This window comes from Mastomys coucha, unplaced genomic scaffold (assembly GCF_008632895.1).
Source record: "Mastomys coucha isolate ucsf_1 unplaced genomic scaffold, UCSF_Mcou_1 pScaffold7, whole genome shotgun sequence".
NCBI classification, from domain to species: domain Eukaryota; kingdom Metazoa; phylum Chordata; class Mammalia; order Rodentia; family Muridae; genus Mastomys; species Mastomys coucha.
Window position 1 is genome coordinate 28,979,209 of NW_022196913.1, and position 19,573 is coordinate 28,998,781.

Consider the following 19,573-nt stretch of genomic DNA (forward strand, 5'->3'; position numbering starts at 1 on the left):
GTACTTTTATTTATTCATAAACAGCAAAAGACAAATAAATGGTGAAACCGGCCCCCACTAGTTCATTCACCCACACTCTCCTTACTGTCCTTCCAGTCTGGCAGGCGTAGCCTAGCTCCAGGCAGCACACAGGTAATTGCAACTCAATGTTCTTTGCTTCGGATCCTCTGGAGCTGAGCCCACAGCAGTGCAGGCTTGTGTTGTCTAAGCAGTGTGAGGGTCCCGGCAGGGGTTCATGCAGATTATTTCTCAACACAAGGTTTCTCTGCTGGGCCCTCAGGAGGTGAGCTATTTTGTTGTGCCAGACCAGAGTTTTAAGCTAAATTCAGTCAATTACAACTAGGACGTTCCACACATTACTTCATGAACTTTTTTATCACTCGCACTGGCTAACACACGCTCTCTATGGCCTGTTTTTCATGGTTATGTTGCCCCACCATGGCCTCAGGGCGGTGGGCATGAATTGTTCTTTATCACTCTCACCCTTTCTCCAAGGCTTGGTTTTCATGACTATCCCTAGCCACGGGAAGTGCAGCTGGGGCAGTGGCCTCTGGGCTGGCAACTTTTATAGCTTCAGGAAAAAAGCCCTCTGAGTCTATGTGTTCTTTATACCTTTCCACATGATGCAGGTACTGTGAGGCAAAAGGAGCTTCCTGACAATACCCATGTGCCGTTTTTTAGTTGTCCAAGAGAGACAAAGAGCCTGGAGGCTAGAGTGGTTAGAGCAGATCGAGGAAGAAAGCAACTGAAAAGTCAGCCTGGGAGAGGGTTTGGGAAAAGGGTTGAAGACAGAAACTCTGTCATAGGGAGGGCTAAGGGTCTTCATCTTAGAAGAGAGATACCCACTTAGTGAGTACCCAGGAAGGTGTACACAGCTCCAGGAGCTAGCAAGGCCAAGAGGACACTTAGCAAGTGGGCCAGGAGAGATGAATGGCTAGACCAGGTGGAGGGATGAATTGGCTAAAGAGGCACCATAGCTATTAAACTCATAAAGGATGTCTTAGTTAGGGTTTCCATTGATGTGAAGAGATACCATGACCAAGGCCATTCTCATAAGGGACAACATTTAATTGGGGCTGGCTTATAGGTTCAGAGGTTCAGTCCATTATCAAGACAGGAAGCATGGCAGCGTCCAGGCAGGCAGTCGTGATGCTGGAGGAGCTGAGAGCTCTACAAGTTGTTTCAAAGCCAAACAGGAGAAGATTAGCTCACACAAGGCCAAGAGGAGGGTCTCAAAGCCCAACCCGACAGTGACATACTTCCTCCTGCAAGGCCATGCCTACTCCAACACTCCAACAAGGTCAAACTTTCCAATAGTGCCACTCCCTGGGCCAAGCGTATTTAAATCACCACAAAGGACAACATTTCATTGGAGCCGCCTTACAGTTTCAGAAGTTTAATCCATTGTCAGCGTGGCTGGGAGCATGGTGGCATGCAGGCAGAGGTGGCCCTAGAGAAGTAGCTGAGAATTCTAAATCAGGATCCACAGGCAGCAGGAAGAGAGAGATGCACTGCGCCTGGCTTGGCCTTTTGAAACCTCAAAGCCCATTCCAGTGACACACTTCCTCCAACAAGGCCACACCTACATCCACCAGGCCACACATCTCCTAATCCTTTTAAGTCTCCTTGGTGACTAAGCATGCAAATATATGAGCCTATGGGGCCGGTTCTTATTCAAACCATCACAGAGGCAGCAGATTCTAGAAGTTGGAGTCATAGTACAAGTGGCAGAAGCCTGTGTGGGCAAGTGATCCGCACCCAGAAAGGCAAAAATCAGCAGTTTGGTAACAGTGAGGAGAGGCCAAGCTCCTTGGAAGGGGTCTCATCTACTTCCCTCCTGGCTTTCAGCACCAGATGAATCTGAAGGTCACAGTAAAGAAACAGGGATAGCTGGGTAGGTGCAAAGGGGGAAAATTGATTTTGATTTCAAACTGCTAAGGCTGTCTGTCGGGGAAAGCAGAAAGACACACTAGGGTGGGGTGGGATGGGTGGAGTCTTCAGGATTATAGAGAATTGGTACCTGGAAGAGGGGGAGCTGGGTGAGGTGGAGGTGGGGCTTTGAAGTGTTTACCAAGTACTTGTGAGTAGGAATTGAGGGGACCAGGAGGCTGTTGTAGCCCTTGATAGACCCCGAGGGCATTTGTTAAAGGGAGAGTCAAACACTATTTTTGTTACAAATAAAGAGAATCACTCCTTATGGTCGTGGGAATTGGCTTTCCAAGTCCCTGAGGGAATACTGGCTTCCATGCCTGAATCTAGGGAAAGGAGTTTCTTGGGCCCTGATAGTGTTATTTGTTGTTTTGTTGGGGGTATTGTGTTGGTGGTATTGTGTTGGTGGTATTGTGTTGGTGGTATTGTGTTGGTGGTATTGTGTTGGTGGTATTGTGTTGGTGGTATTGTTGTCAAGTCTGGCTCTCATACCATAATGCAGGCTCAGATCACATACTCACTCTGTAGCCCACATTACCCTCAAGCTCCTGCCTTAGTTTCCTCAGTACTTGGATTATGGATATAAACCACCATACCTGGTTTATTATAGTATTAATTGTAATAGTTAAATAATGAAGCAACCTAGTGATACATACGTAAGCGAGGGATTAAATAAATTATGGTATGTCTGTACAATGAAATATTACAGAGTCATAAAAACAAATTGAGATATCTGAGGTAGAGAAATTCCTAAGGTATTAAATGGAAAAAGTAGACTAAGAACCAGATGTAGGGCCTGGAGAGATGGCTCAGAGGATAAGAGCACTGACTGCTCTTCTAGAGGTCCTGAGTTCAATTCCCAGCAACCACATGGTGGCTCACAACCATCTGTAATGGGATCCAATGCTCTCTTCTGGGGTGTCTGAAGACAGCTGCAGTGTACTCATATACATAAAATAAATAAATCTTCTGAAAAAAAAAAAAGAACCAGATGTAATAGTGTACTCCCATAATCCCAGAATTGGAGAGGTAGAGGCAGGAGGATCAGGAATTTAAGGTCATCTTCAGCTATATAGAAAGTTTGAAACCAGCTTAGGCTACAAGAAACCTTGTCTTTAAAAACAAAATGTTGGTGGCTGGAGAAACAGCTCAGTGGTAAAGAGCACTGATTGCTTTCCCAAAGGTCCCGAGTTCAATTCTCAACAACCATGTGGTGGCTCTCAACCATCTGTAGTGTGTCTGAAGACAGTGATAGTATACTCACATACATTAAAGATAAGTAAATCTTGCTGGGCGGCGGCGGCAGCGGCGGTGGTGCATGCCTTTTATCCCATTTGGGAGGCAGAGGCAGGCACATTTCTGAGTTCAAGGCCAGCCTGGTCTACAGAGTGAGTTCCAGGACAATCAGAGCTATACAGAGAAACCCCATCTCAAAAAAACAAAAAAAGGGGGCTGGTGAGATGGCTCAGCTGGTAAGAGCACTGATTGCTCTTCTAAAGGTCATGAGTTTAAATCCCAGCAACCGAGTGGTGGCTCACAACCACCCATAATGAGATCTGATGCCCTCTTCTGGTGTGTCTGAAGACAGTTACAGTGTACTTATAACAAATAATAATAAATAAGTCTTTAAAAATAAAATAAATAAAATAAAAAGATAAGTAAATCTTTTAAAAAAACATATTGTATGTTTGTCACATGTTTTCTCCTCTTTTGTGTGGTTCCTAGATTTTACATAACTACAGGAAATCATATAAGTATGTATCATGTGGAAGTGGAAACAAAACTCTTTTTTTGTTTGTTTGTTTTTGTTTTTCAAGACAGGGTTTCTCTGTGTAACCCTGGCTGTCCTGGAACCCACTCTGTAGACCAGGCTGGCCTCGAACTCGGAAATCCACCTGCCTCTGCCTGCAAAACTCTTTAGAGGAACAAAAAGGACTAACAGGGGAGAAGAGGAGAAGGAGGTGCATTCAGACTCATCCCATACCTGTGTGAGAACGCTCTTAGGTAACAGCATCATGCACAAGCAACATACACAATAAGGAAAAGTTTCAAAAGCAGAATAAGAGATTAATCTTCAATTTTTAAAAACAATATGTTACATATAGTTTATATTAAAACCACCTTAATAGGATTAGTTGATGTTGAGAATGTTGAGGGTTTTTTACTGGGGCGGGGATTAGATTTTGTGTATTTTATCTGCATGTATATATGGTCACTGCATGTTTGTCTGGTGCCAAGTATGTAATATTTCCCTAAGCAACTCTCAGGTCAGCACCTGAGGACATCATTCCTACATTTACTTGTATCTAGGGCCTGGAAAGGCCAGTAGAACCTGTCAGATCCTCTGGAACTACAGCCTCCCTGTGGGTGAAATGAATCAAACCCACACCCCTGCAAGAGCAGCAGGTGCCCTTACCACAGAGCCTTCTGATGCCATTTCTGTTACTTTTTTACTTTGTTTCTTCATTTCTTTGGTGGTGTTTTGAGTTTTTGTTTTGTTGTTTTGAGAGACAGGGTCTCACTATGTAGCTCTGGCTGTCCTGAAACTCACTATGTAGATTAGGCTGGCCTCAAATTCATAGACACTTACCTGCCTCTGCCCACCTCCATGCTCAGGCTAAAGGTCTGTGCCACTATGCCTGGCTTTGATGTAGTTTTAAATGGAATTAAAAAGGGAACAATTTCAGGTTATAAAAATCTCACCCCCTAAAAAAGTATTCATATATGATATTTTAATTCTTTTATAATACATATGAATATTTGTTTCTATGTATGGATTTATTTACTTTAGAGGAAGAGTGTTTAGTTTTTGGACCCAGGAAAAGGGACTAAGGTGCATATTTTGGATATACGAAGGTAAATCTGGCCTCCAGGTTCTCCCAACAGCCCTCAAGGACTGGGCTGCCCATCCCCCCCAGAGGATCTTCCCAGCTATCTCCCTCTCTATCCCTCCCTCCCTCCTCTTCCCCCTCCCTCCTCCCCTCCTTCTTCCTTCCTTTCCTCCCCCACCCCTTCTTTCTCTGTGCATGTACTCTTTTTTTCTCTCTCTTCCTCCAGCCTTCTCTCTCCCTTCCCGTGCCTCCTTCCTTGAGGTCAGTGAACTTGCCTGATCAAGAGCAGCTTGCCAAATAAACCTGCATTTAATATACTGTAATCTGGCTCAAACTGGCTCATTTCACAGGAGGAAAAGTAACTTATCAGAGAGCTCAAATGCAGTTTCCCACTACCACAAATTATGTAGTCAAGTTCCTGCATTTGGGGAAATCTCAGGAGTCAGCACATGTAGTGTAAGAACTGTTAGTATTTTGTCTAGGCTCTGCCCCACAGTTACCTGGCAATAGCCAGGTGTGCCTGACTCACTATGAAAGGAGCTGCTTGCCCCCTCTGCTCTCTCTAGTCTTCTTGCTTCTGCTTTGTCTTCTCACCCCTTTCTCCCCTCTCTCCCCACTCCCCTCCCCACTCTCTCTCCTTATGGCCAGCCTCTACTCATCTACTTTCTCATCTCCCCTCCCCATGCCCAAAGTAAACTCTATTCTATACTATACCATGGAGTGGCTGGTCCCTCAGGGGAAGGGATGCCTCGGCATCCCTCAAGATGAGCCCACTGAGGCACCCCTTCCCTGACTGCACATCCACCAAACATATTCCTTCTCTCTTTATTTTTATAAACACATGGTAAGTCCCCTGCTGGATAAGTACAAACATCTTCAAAGGGAGAAATTGAAGGTGGTGAGAGGGCTCAGTGGGAGTGGGGGTGGGCTGGGGAGGGGGGATATATGATGAGAAGCTTGATGACCTGAGTTCCAGCCCCAGAAACGGAGTAAAGGTGAAGAGAGAATCTACCTCACAAAGCTGACCTGTGACTTTCTCATGCACATATGCCTACCCCCCACCCAGTAATAATAAATAAGCCTTCTTTAGAGGCCAAGTCAGAAAACGATGGAACTAGGGAACAGTATCGTCAGGGTTGGGAGCAGGTTGACCTGGGGGGTCCTGTAAAAACAGAAGTGAGAATTCTAAGAGAGTAATGAACTTAATAAACAATAGGGCCAGCAAGATGGCTCAGCTGGTAAAGGCACTTGCTTCCAGGCTTGATAACCTGAGTGCAATCCCGGGCTTCACAGGGTAGAAGGAAAGAATTGATCCCTGAAGTATATAATCCTGCTCCACTCATACACACAAACTAAATCAATAAAAATGCAATATCAGGTGTTTTTTAAATTTATTTATTTTATGTGAGTACACTGTCACTGTCTTCAGAAACACTAGAAAGGCATTGGATCTCATTATAGATGGTTGTGAGCCACTATGTGTTTCCTGGGAATTGAACTCAGGACCTCTGGAAGAGTAGTCAGTGCTCTCAACTGCTGAGCCATCTCTCTAGCCCACAATTCCAGTTTAAAATCTCTGTCGTTGATAGATTACACTATAGGGTGTTGATGTATTTAGGAAGAAATGTAATAATATTTTTCCAGAAGAAAAGGAGAAAAGAATTTTAAAGCAGATCTTGAGTTTGAGAGACTCACCCATTTAACCATCTGCATTGAGTTTATCTCATCTGTCGACCAAACTTAACTTTGGTTCATAGCTATACAATATTCTTTCATAACATTGTTTTAGGCAGTGCCTCACAAGTTCAGGCTGGCCTTGAATTCCTTCTGCAAGCCCGTGTTTGCTTTCACCTCAGTGTCATCCTGCTTCTGCCTCCCAGGTGCCAGGAGTTCAGCCACAAATCACGACAACCAGCTTGTCCTTTAGAAGTTCAGTAACAAAGATGAATAGAATGTGTTAGCATCCAGAGCCTGTGGTGATACATGGGCGGGTCCACAGACCTGTTGCCAGGGCAACAGCCACCATATTCCCAGAATCCGTTGGGCTCACCTCCCACCTTTACCTGCGGCTGCTATGTCACAACCCATATATATGGGAACATTCCTCCATCTTACTCTCTCTCTGTCTCTCCTCTCTTTCTGCGCCACTACCCCTACTCCCTCTCAATTAAACTCTTACACGTGGAACTGTTTGGGCCTAGTGTGGTATTTTCTGATTCTACCCGTCGCTCCAACACATCAGAATGTGTTTTATTCTGTTTCCCTAAACATGGACTATATTAAAACCAACAGAATGAGCAGATTGGAAGGGGTGGATGAAGGCCATTTAGGCTTCTTATCTACCTCCATACAGAATAAAGCTCCTGTGATATTTCTTTCTTTGCTTGAGAAGATAACATGTCTCAAGTATCAATTCAAATATTTAATGTGAAGTGTCTCTTTTTCTCCTTATTCATAAAGCAAATAAATTCTTAGTAAAATCCACACGCCAGGTGTTGGGACTCTGAGTTTTAAAGATGATTCTGCTGGTCTCCATGGCGATACTGAGAATCACCTTACTGAGGAAATGGAAGATTTACTGGGTCAGGCTGGCCTGTGGGTATGTCTGTGAGTGATGGTCTTGATTGCTTTAATGGCTATAAGACTCAACCCAAAAGCGAGTGGCACCATCCCTGCTTCTGGGTACTGAATTGTGTAAGAACAGAGATAAATGGACAGGAAGCATGCATTTTATTTCCCTCTGCTCTTGACTGTGGATGTCATGTGACTAGCTGTCTCAAGTTTCTCTGCTATGATGGCCTGTATGGAACCTGAAACTGGGAGCTAAAATAAACTCTTCTTCCCCTAAGTCGATTTTTGTCTAGGTGTTTAACATAGCAACAGAAATGTAAAGCGGAGGGACAGTGGTGGTTCCACACTCTGACTAAACTAGAGAGCCAACCTCCAGACTAAGAAAGAAAGACCTCAGGCCTCATGGGAAGAGGAGAAGTGAAGCTTCGCTGGTAGAAGTGAGAAATGAAAGAGAATGGGAAGAGGCTGTGGGAGTTACCTCTCTCACTGCTGTGGCAAAGCACCTGACAAATGGGGACTTAAGGAAGGTGGGGAGGACAGTGGAGAACACAGTCTCTGCGTGTGGCAACAGGCCTGTGAGAAAAGTGGTTACATTTCATCCACGGTCAGGAAGCCCCAGAGAGATGAACGCTGGTTCCTAACTCACTTGTTCCTTTGTCCTTTTTCATTCAGTCTAGGACTCCGGCCAATGAAGGTGCCACCCACATTCAGGGTGAGTTGTGTCTTCTCAGTAAACCTCTCACCAAACACCTTCCCTGACCCACCCTAGGATGAGTCATTTAGGTGATTCTAAATCCAGTGAAGTCGACCATGAAAATGAGCTGTCACAAGGCACAGTGGAGAATTCAGGAGGAGAAGGAGGAGCCTACATAGTCTTAGGATCTAGAAAACTCTTCTAGATGCAGTGAACTGTCAACTGATCATTGATATGTGACGGAGCTGGACAGGCAAGGGCCAGATGAACATTGAGGGGCAGGAAAGGCTAAACAGATTGCAAAAGGCAGAGGAGGAGGCAAGATATCTTTTTTTTTTTTTTTTTGGTTTTTAGAGACAGGGTTTCTCTGAATAGCCCTGGCTATCCTGGAACTCACTCTGTAGACCACTCTGTAGATCACTCTGCCCTTGAACTCAAAAATCCGCCTGTCTCTGTCTCCCAAGTGCTGGGATTAAAGGCGTGCGCTACCACCGCCTGGCGCAAGATAGCATCTTAATGCCCTGTATCCCCAGTGCCCCACACAACGACCAGCATGCAACAGACTGATTTAGATATTATACAGAATAAGGCTACTTTGGGCCTTAGTCTGATAGCTAGTATCACCCAATGTGATCTTGAACAAATCACTCTACTTTTGGACTCTCGCTGTCCTTGCTGTAAAGATTTATAATTTAGGGAGATATGACAGAAGTCCCGGGACCTACCAGTGAAGACCATTGACAGGAAGGGCTGTAAAGCAATCAAACCAGGACAGCAGGACAGCAGGACAGCAGGACAGCAGGACAGCAGTGTAGGCATCTTAAAAGCAAGCACCTTTTGTTTTGCTTTGTTTTGTGTTTTTCCAAGACAGGGTCTCAATATGTTGCTCTGGCTGTCCTGGATCTTATTATGTATATCAGGCTAGCCTTGAACTCTGCATACAGAGTGCCAGAATCAAAGGTGTGCACCACTATGCCGAGCTTGAAACCAAGCATCTTAAGATCCAAGTTTTGGTTAAATGATAAAAAATTAAGCAGCATGGTATGACCTGTTGGTGCAGGATTTTAATTCTATCGACCTAAGAGCCTGAGGCAGAAGAACCTCAAGTTCACGGTGTACCTGGGCCAACCTGGGCAACTTAGTGAGATTGTCTACAAAACTAAAATGAGGCCTGGGGACAAAACTTAGTGGGAAAATGTTCACCTAGCATACACAAAGCCCTGCTTCCAATCCCCTGCAAAAATAAAAGAAACAAGTACATATAAAGATAAATATAACTATTCCTTTATCAATAAGAACTTGCTGTCAGACTTGATTCAGGAAGTTTGTGGTCTGATAGGTCTCACTGAAGTAGGTCAGGAATTGAATAGTGTGAGATCCTGTGGAGTCAGAAAATGTGTGAGTATGAAAAGATCCAATTAGATAGGAAAAGTTGAGGGGCCAGTGAAAGACAACCAAAGAGGAATGTGGGTTAGAATGGGTTTCCGTGTCCAGCCCAGGGATCTGGCCAGGGCTTGAGGCAGGACGCAGAAGTCTAACTACACGAATCCCACTCCACCACCACCACCAGATGGGCATCAGGCTGTGAGAAGCTGCAGGACCTCACTCCAGGGCTGGGGAGAGCCGTCTCTGGGTTCCCCCGGCCTGCATGGAGGCCACAGACGGCAGGTTCTAGCTCTTGAACACCGCAGACACCCCTGGATGTCGCGGAAGAGCTGAGAACAGAGTGTGAGCCTGCGGGTGGGCTCTAGCCCCTGACCAAAGGGGAAAAGGGCAGGGAGGAGAGTGCTCAGGCTGGGTCCTGTGGGCAGGAGAGTCCTTGGGTTGGTCGGGCAGGTGGTTTGGCTGGCAGCCGTGGCTGGAAGTGCTGAGGGGCCTTTTGCGGGAGGTTTGAGGAAAACCTGCTCCATTGCTCCAGCAAGGCGGATCCCGATGAGAAGAGACAGTCCATGGTTTTAACGCATTTACTGTCAAGGCGGGAAGGGGAGCTAAGAGGGTAGTAGAGGCAGAGAAAGGCTGAGAGAGGGAGAGAGTAGAGAACTAGAGGCCAGCCATGGCCACTTAGAGAGGGGAGAAAGGGAATACGGAGAGAGGAGGGAGCAAGAGAGAGCGGCAAGAGTAGGCGAGGAAGGAGTAAGAGAGGGAGGAGGGGGGCGGGGCAAGCAGCCCCGTTTATAGTGGGCCAGGCCTACCCGGCTGTTGCCAGGTAACCGTGGGGCGGAGTATACCTGGCTATTGCCAGGTAACTGTCGGGGTGGGGTCCAGACAGAATACCAGGAGTTTGGGGTGTTGCCCTACATGACTGATGACCACGGAATGATGGAGCTGGGGCCTCGTGTCAGGAGCCTAATATCTAAGAGTGTGGCAAACTTCCTTCTGTCCCTTACAGAGTTACTCGTTGGGTCTCTGGGGTTTAAACCTAGCTTGACCAGAAAACAGGCTGCCTTTCAAGATCCCACAGAGGAAAACCTGGGCTGCTAATGGGAAGCCAGAAGAGGATTTCCCCGGCCTGCAGAAGATGTGTTCCCAGGCATGTGTCATCTACACTACACGGGGTGGATTATTTTTAGCACAAATGTGCACACACACCATATGACAAAATTATTTTCAGAAATAAGTGTGAAACGAAGCATGGAATAAAATCCTAGGCAGTAAATGCAGAAAGAAAAAAAATGTTCTGTTCTCAGGAGCTCCCTAACCCTCACCAGGTGAAGTCCTGCTATGCGACTATGGGAGGCTACCAGCAAGAAACAAACAAACAAACAAAAGCAAAACAAGATGCGTCCCCCTGACCTTGAGCCAGAAACTGCTGGATTCAAAAGGTCAACTATATCAAGAAATCTAGGATTTGTCTAGGAAGGAAGAGTGTTCCTTCAGGGCAGACTCCTTACTATGTAGTCCAGACTGGTCACAAATGCACAGTAATCCTGCTTCACCTCCTGAGTATTGGAATTACAGGCATGGAGCACCACATCAAACAGGGGTTCTGTATTAGCTTCGTCTTTCCCACAAAGCTATCCACTTAACCCCTCTAAGAAAGTTGCCACCAGCAAGAAGACTCATGGGGGACCCAGCTCCTCAACTTCCCAACTGTCAGATCTGTGAGAACAGAACTTTCTTTTCTTTATAAACTGTGCAATCTTGAGTTTCTTCTCACAGCAACAGAGAACTGACTTAAGATATTTGGTTGTTCAGCCAGAGTTTCACGAATCTGCTTATTGAACCCGTGGCATGGCTATCAAGCTAGGATATGACACGGGTTCTAAAACTATGGGTCACAGACTTAAAATGGGGATCATGTTGCTGAAGTTGGGGGTGTCGCAAAAGTTGGTAATGGAAAAGGGTTTCTGAACACACAATGACCAAAAACTAATTTAAAATCAGACATTATGAATCTGGGTGTTTGCAGCAGCGCTGCGCACAGTGGACTGTGTAAGTCCCTGCACCCTCGGTCTTGCATCCATTTCTTTTCTGTTGTTGTGATGAAACACCATGACCAAAAGCCTACTATTTCAGGCATGGCAGCAGGAGCAGTAAGCTGAGCTATCATCTCAACTCCATGTACAGGAAGAAAAGAGAATGTACTAAAGACAGGATGAAGCTATAAACCCTGAGATCCCCACCCCAGTGACAGACTTCCTCCAGTTGGGCATCTCTTCTACAGGTTCCATGACCTCCCCCAAACAGTACCAACTAGAGACCCAGTGTACAAAACCTGAGCCTATGGGGGCCTTTTCTCATGTAAACCACCACAGTTCTAAACATACAAGTGTCCTTTTCCCTGTGTGTGGTATCTATCATATTACATGACACCTTAATTCTGCCTTAAATACCTCAACTCAGATATAAGACTATTGTCTGTTATTATACTGGGTTTTCCTTGTTCTGTTTATACAAAGTTTTTGCTCAGGTTGAAAACATAATAGTTTAATTGTGGAAAACGCTTTTAATATTGTCCTGCCATCATTCCTCAGCATGTATCAAATTAGTACACCTTTGGACTGTGCTGTGATGGAGTGTCCAGATGCAAGTAGAAAGCATTTAAGAGGGGCTGCACATACAGAGATGCACACTTTAGAGCATTATCTAAAAACCAAACCAGTAAAACAAGAAGAAGATAGACTGTAGCTCATTATTAGAGCTACATACATGCATTGCATACATGAGGTCCTATGGTCAATCCCCAGTTTTTAAAAAAGATAAAAACAGATGAATAATAAAGGTGAAACTACATCTGAAGATGCTGAGGCAGGAAGATTTCTAAAATTCAAGGCCAGCCTGTGCTATATACTGAACTGTAAGGCCTCTTAGAGTTACATAGCAAGCCCCAAAAGCCCTCCCATGGGACAGAAGATTCTTGGCTACAAGTTAAGCAGCTGGCACTAGACAGAGTACATCTTTGAGACAATTACCCTGGTTTCTTTTCCTAATGCTCTGACAAAGGTGACTGAAGGGAGAGCAGTTTATTTGGGGCTCACAATTCAAGGTACAGATCATCATAGCAGGAAACCTGGACAGCTGCTCACATCGATGGATCTTCACACATCAATTAATGAAAGGAAGACAATCCCCCACAGGCAAGCCCAGGCCCATCTCCCAGGTGACTGTAGGTTTTATCAAGTTTGTGATTGACCCTGACTTTCAGCACTGAAGGAATTGGTATGTATCTCTTGTGTTTCTGCAGCAGCTTTTCTTTAGCTTTCTGTTTCATTAAATTTCCTGTTTTGTTTTTATTAGAAGCAAATATGAAGAACTTACCTTGAACTCCTGATCCTCTTGTGCCAACCAAGTACTGGGATTACAGGTGTGTGCCATCACACCCTTCTAGTAAATTGTCTCGAATAAATCTTTATCAGTTCTGGGGTGATAAATATTGCTCCTCCCCATCGATCCTTTAGTTTATCACAATGTTTTTAACACAACATAAACTAAATCATCTCCTTATTAATTATGCTATTGAGAGGAAATTTAAAAAGCACCTTTCCAGCTGGGCATGGTGGCATATGCCTTTAAGTCTGGCACTCAGGAGGTAGTGGTGGGCAGATCTCTGAGTTCAAAGTCAACCTAGTCTATAAAGTGAGTCTATAAAGTGAGTGTGTAGCTAGGGCTACACAGAGAAACCCTGTCTTAAAAACACTAAAAATAGCCAGGCAGTGGTGGCACACACCTTTAATCCCAGCACTTGGGAGGCAGAGGCAGGTGGACTTCTGAGTTTGAGGCCAGCCTGGTCTACCGAGTGAGTTCCAGGACAGCCAGGACTACACAGAGAAACCCTGTCTAGAAAAAACAAACAAACAAAAAACCCACCAAAAACAAAACAACCAACCAACCAACCCAGCATCTTTCATCTTTACATACAAATAAGCTCACCTGAAGCCCAGTGTTCTACACTGTTGTCCTTCCTTTCATGTCCTAAATGCCTTGGAGTCTTTTCAATGGTATGTTTAAAAGCTACAGGCTGTTTCAAACTGTGTGGCGCTTAGTAATACTATGATTTTTTTCTTGGTACCCATATTCTTTTTAACATAATTCAGCCATGAACTTACTTTTAGTTTAGACAATGGAGCCAGGTTGGCTGGGTTTAAGTCTTGTTCTGGGTTTGGTCTGCCTTGGTCTTGCACAGTTTTTGTGTGTCGCAATGGCTGTGGGTTCACATGAGTCCGGATGTTTCCTTATGTTCATCCACTGCCTCTGGCTCATACACTCTTTCTACTTCCTCTTCTGAAATGATCCTTGCACCTTGGGAGGGGGCGCATGTGGCATGTACTTTCCCTTTAGGGTTGAGCATGCTGTGGTCCCTTACTCTGTGTTCTTTAGCCAGCTGTAGGTCTGTGTTAATTACCATCTATTGCACATAGAAAGCTCTTCAGGGGAGAGTTGAGAGGTACATTGATTTCTGTGTGTATCCCAAATGAAACACACACAACCGAAGGTCTTTTTATTTTTAATGTGTTCATGTTTAATGCCAGCCTTTCTTAGAAAACATCCACTTTTTAGAGTTTTTTAAAATTATGTTCACTTATTTATTGTAGGAGATGTGGGGTCAGGGAGGGACTAGGCAGAAGATCCTCCTGCCTCTGCTTCCTGAGTGTTAGGATTAAGGGAATGTGCCACCCACCTGGCTTAATACTTTTGTTTGTTTAAAGATTTATTTATTTTATTTATATGAGTACATAGCTGTCTTCAGCCATACCAGAAGAGGGCAAAAGATCCCATTACAGATGGTTGTGAGCCACCATGTGGTTGCTGGGAATTGAACTCAGGACTTCCTGGAAGAGCAACCAATGCTCCTAACCAGTGAGCCCTCTCTCCAGCCTCCCTTTTGTTTGTTTGTTTTTTAAAAGAGTTATTATGTGTCTCTTGTGTGTCTGTGTATGGGTATGTGCACATGAGTGGCCATGTAGGCCACTGGGGTCTCTCTGGAGCTGGGGTTACAGGTAACTGTGAGCCACCTGACATGGGTGGTAGAAACCCAACTCAGGTCCTCTGCAAATTGAGAGCAGTGTGTGCTCTTAACAGCTGTGCCACCTCTCCGGCCACCAGCAGTACTTGCTTTTGTTGAGGCATGTACTTAGCCCCCAGGGGTAAGTCACCATGAGCTAACCATAGCATAGCTAGTCCGTGTTCATTTATGGGCCTCTCTGAAATCTAAGAGAAGCTAGTCACGTGGCCAGTAAGCTTTGAGGTCGTGTCTACTGTGAAGAAACGTTTCCCTGAGAAGAGTCCCCGAAGGACTCCTGTTTTCTGCCTTTCCACTGTGATATTAGGAACTACTGCAACTATTTCAAAGTCATGAATCACCAGGCATAAGAACTGGCAGAGCAGGAGGAAGGAAGGATGCCAGTTAACAAGATGCAATATGATTCATGTTCTCACTTCCAATTTCCATTTCTTCCTGCAGGTCTGCTCCACAAAAAAGCCATGATTAATCTGGTTTGGCACAACATTTCTCTGCAAAGCTGATGTCTCAGGAATTTAGCCATTTCACTTAGGACAAAAACGGTACTTGATTTTGTACTAAAATCCTTCCATGCAGAGTATCTTAACAAGTTTCCTCCTCGTCATTTAATGACCTTTGCTGTTCTGTGTGTGGTGCAGAATTCCGGATTGTTGGAAACGGTGATGCAGTGATGGGAAATGGTTCTGGAATTCGCAAGGTCACAGGCACTAACTACATCCAGTCAACTGCTGCCAAGCATCCTTGACTCGTTCTTGTTCACACTTCCCCTTCCATTTGTGGCCCACTATTACCACTCCTTGGTTGGCATCGTTTACTGTTTTCTTATGGACTTCTAGGATCCTGTCTAGTGGGACATATTCCCTCTCTCTCTGGCTCCTCAAGCCTATCTCCATGTCTTTGCCCTTACCTTCACTGATTTCCTTCCTGGGTCAGTGTCACTGATTCAAATATTCTAATTTCTCCATTCTTGAATCTTTGCAGCCATCTTCTTACCTTCTGTCCAGGTTGCCTGGAAGCCTTAACTTCCACCCCCAACCCCAGCTACCACATTTCCTCACCCTCTCTCCCTGGCTTTATTTCTTTCCAGTGATGCTGAGGATCAACCTAGGGGTTCAGCACACTGTCAGTCATCTAGGAATTCTACTATGGAGTTAGAGTTGCAACCTCAGCCTCTCCCCAACCCCACACTTCCTTTAAAAAATAAACCCATCCCTAGGAGCTACCCAGCTCCCTACGAGGACTCCAACTCAGTAAGGTTCCTCTCTTCCCCATCTCCACTGATTCCTTCTGCATTGATTTTCTATTTTCTTTATATTTAGTTTCAAAGATTTATGTGTTTGTATATGAATACACTGTAGCTGTCTTCAGACACACCAGAAGAGGGCATCAGATCCCATTACAGATGGTTGTGAGCCACCATGTGGTTGCTGGGAATTGAACTCAGGACCTTTGGAAGAGCAAGCAGTCAGTGCTCTTAACCTCTGAGTTCATCTCTCCAGCCCCTTCTGCAGTGATTTTCAACTGTGTTGTGCGACAGGATCCTGAAGGGCAGTCAGTCCTAGTCTGCACTTTCACTGGGGCTACTTTCACTCCAAATGAATGACCTGTGTATCCTGGGGTGTCATCCACTCTGTTAATGCTCATACCTGCTGACCTCATATGTGACCTCAAGTTCCCATTCCCATAGCTACTCTGAAATTGTTCTCTCAATAGTCAGTAGTGACTTTTGTTTAGTTGAATCCACTCATCTTTTCAGACTCCTCATTCTCTTTTTAGTAATTAATAATAATAATAATAACAACAACAATAATAACATAGTAGTAGTAGTAGTATTGAGATAGGTCTCATATAACCCAGGCTGGCCTCTAACTCGATGGTCATCGAGAAATAGCTTAAGATGACCTTGAACCTATGTCCACCTCCAAATGCCAGTACTACATACATGCATCACTATGCCTAGCACTTATTTTTCATTTTCTCTCCTCCACTTCCATCTCTTCTTCCTTCTCTGCCACAGGCTCTGCCACAGGCCTGGCACTCACTACTCATATCAGGGTTGCCTTGGACATACGGCTATCTTCCCGCCTCAGCCTCCCAAGTGCTGGGGTTATAGGAGGGGGAGCCACTCATCCTGGCTCCAGCCATTTATATTAAAAAACAAAGTTGTGATTTGAGAAGACTGTGAAGGGGACATCTCAGCTTTAATCTCCATAGGATCAGCGAGCCACTCAAACGCCAAGTTGGGCTATGTGGCACTGGAAGCTGAGGTTTTTGTTTTGTTTTGTTTTGTTTTTTGTTTGTTTCAAGACAGGGTTTCTCTGTATAACCCTCACTGTCCTAGAACTCACTCTGTAGACCAGGCTGGTCTCGAACTCAGAAATCCATCTGCCTTTGCCTCCCAAGTGCTGGGATTAAAGGCGTGTACCACCACTGCCCAGCTAAGTTCTGGTTTCTTGAGCCAGGTGGTAACTTGTCCCCAAGTGAGCCAGGATGGCCTTGAATTTGATATATAGCCAAGGTTAACCCGGAAGTCATGATCCTCCTGTCTCTAGCTCCCAACTTCTGGGATTACAAATGTGCCAGTACTGGTTTTATTCGGTACTGGAGATTCAACCCAAGACTTGTATGCTAGGCAACTTAGCTACATGTATGGTCCTATAGTAGTATTGTATGTTTCCTTGTAATAGAATTGTCTGAAAAATAAGTTTAAAATAAAGTCTCACATTATAGTCCATGCTGGCTTAGAATTTATAGTCTAGGCTGGCCTCAAACTTAAGGCAATTCTCCAGCCTCAACTTACTGAATGCTGGAGTTCTAGGCATGGAAGACCATGGCAGGGCTTGTAGCAGCATTTTGAGTCAAGGGAGTTATATCTAGAATCAAGAAAGATCTTTGAATGCTGGGCAGTGGTGGCGCACATCTTTAATCCCAGCACTTGGGAGGCAGAGGCAGGCGGATTTCTGGGTTGGAGGCCAGCCTGGTCTATGGAGTGAGTTCCAGGATAGCCAGGGCTACACACAGAAACCCTGTCTCAAAATAAATAAATGAATAAATAAATAAATAAGTAAATAAATAAATCTTTGAAACTAAATGTAGAGATCCTGTCTCCAAGTCAATAAATCAATTCAACTATCATCCTTAAGTACTATAAGCACCAATTGCTACCATTTGAGATGGTGAAAATAGCATGAAACTGAATTGAGAATAAACCTATGTCCACCTGCCCAAAGGTCAGCAAAAGCCTCAAAGTCCGCATAATTCTTTTTTTCTACCTTCTGTTTGGGAGCCATGTGGTTATAAGATGGGGGGACACTACTGTGTGTCAGTGTGCTTACTGTGAATCGCTCTTGCTCCTGTGATTCCACTGGGCCACATTCTATAATCCACAGATGGAAAAAGAATCTTAGGTTGAAATTTGGAGACAAGGGCTGGAGAGATGGCTCAGCGGTTAGGAACACTGACTATTCTTCCAGAGGTTCTGAGTTCAATTCCCAGCAATCACATGGTAGCTCACAACCATCTGTAATGGGATCTGATGCCCTCTTCTGGTGTGTCTGAAGACAGCTATAGTGTACTCATATACATAAAATGAATAAATAAATCTTAAAAAAATAAAAGAAGTTTGGAGACAAGGCCCCTGGCTGTCACTGCTGCTCTTGTGATCAAACTTGGCTGTCCACTAAGAAGTTAGTCTGGTGCATAGACTTGTTTTGAGTAGATCTTTATTGTACTTATGTAACTGTTAAGCAAAAAGGAGGCCTGTGTCTGATCAACCTCAGATAAAAATGAAGGGAGAATGAATGTATTTGTGAGTTCCTGAACAATGTGGTATCATTGCCAATCATAAATACGAAATGGAACAAGGGTATGACGAAACCCCGATTCTGTAACAGGAGAGCAAGTGTGTGCAATCTGTGTTAAAGATAACAAGCTAGTAAATGCTTCATTGGCTTTTCCCCATTTTGATTCTTGTCTTTGGTTTTTGCCATTTGAAAAGAAACACGTTTTCATTCTGTAAACCAGACCTTTAGGCAGTTCTCCCAAGGGCTGAAGTTAGGGCGAGCCAGCACGCCTGCTGTTGGTAGGCAGTCTTACTGCCTTATGTGTACTTGATATAAGCACACATAAGTAACTTGAGTAACGTTTTTTTTTTTTTGGCTTTTTAAGACAGGGTTTCTCTGTGTAGCCCTGGCTGTCCTGGAACTCACTCTGTAGACCAGGCTGGACTCGAACTCAGAAATCCGCCTGTCTCTGCCTCCCAAGTGCTGGGATTAAAGGCATGCATGCGCCACCACTGCCCAGCTGAGTAAATCTTTCTTAATCTGGAAGAAAGCAGGAGACTGGGCCATCTAGTGCTGCCTTCCTACTAGGGTCAGAGAGGAACCTAGGAGAGACCTTTTAGATTAGTCTTGATTCTTTACGAGAGTCTGGCACAGAACCTTTACAACATGTTTCTTTTTTACAAATGTAACTGAAATCTACATATGGTGGTGTATGCTGTATTGCCTGCACTTGGGAAGCTGAAGTAGGAGGATACTTGAACCCAGAGGTTCTAGGACCCTTTCTAAAAATGAAAGAGTAGCCCCCCATCCTTATGCTATCTGCCTTTCCACCAAAGACATTTCAGTGTATCTGGTAGTATAAGTTAAAACTCTGTGATGGCACAGGTGGTGGTGCACGCCTTTAGTTCCAGCACTTGGGAGCAGAGGCGGATTTCTGAGTTCCAGGCCAGCCTGGTCTAGACAGTGAGTTCCAGGACAGCCAGGGCTATACAGAGAAACCATGTGTTGAAAACAACAACAACAACAACAACAACAAAAACCAGAAACACTGATGATGTGACCATGAACTCTTTTAATCCCAACAGCAGAGAGGCTGCTTGGGCTGCATAGTAAGACCCTGTTACTTAAAAATAAATAAATAAAATCTTATTTTTTGTTTGCCTGCATGCATGTTTGTGCCCAGATATCAGAAGAAGGTATCAGATCCCCTAGAACTAGAGTTAAAGATGATTGTGAGCACCATGCACTGGTCATCAAACCTAGTATATTTAAATAATATGTGCCATCTTATCCAAAAAAAAAAAAA

The 19,573-nt window shown here is 44.6% G+C and overlaps 1 long non-coding RNA gene across 2 annotated transcripts; it reads left to right on the top strand.

The window, feature by feature from the left end:
• The first annotated feature begins 1,715 nt into the window (after positions 1 to 1,715).
• Positions 1,716 to 10,681, top strand: LOC116082324. Of its 2 annotated transcripts, XR_004115250.1 has the most exons (4): positions 1,716 to 1,894; positions 3,747 to 3,933; positions 8,004 to 8,043; positions 10,415 to 10,681. It is a non-coding gene; the product is annotated as an uncharacterized LOC116082324 (long non-coding RNA). The 2 variants fall into 2 exon arrangements; XR_004115249.1 differs by lacking the exon at positions 3,747 to 3,933.
• Positions 10,682 to 19,573: the final 8,892 nt, after the last annotated feature.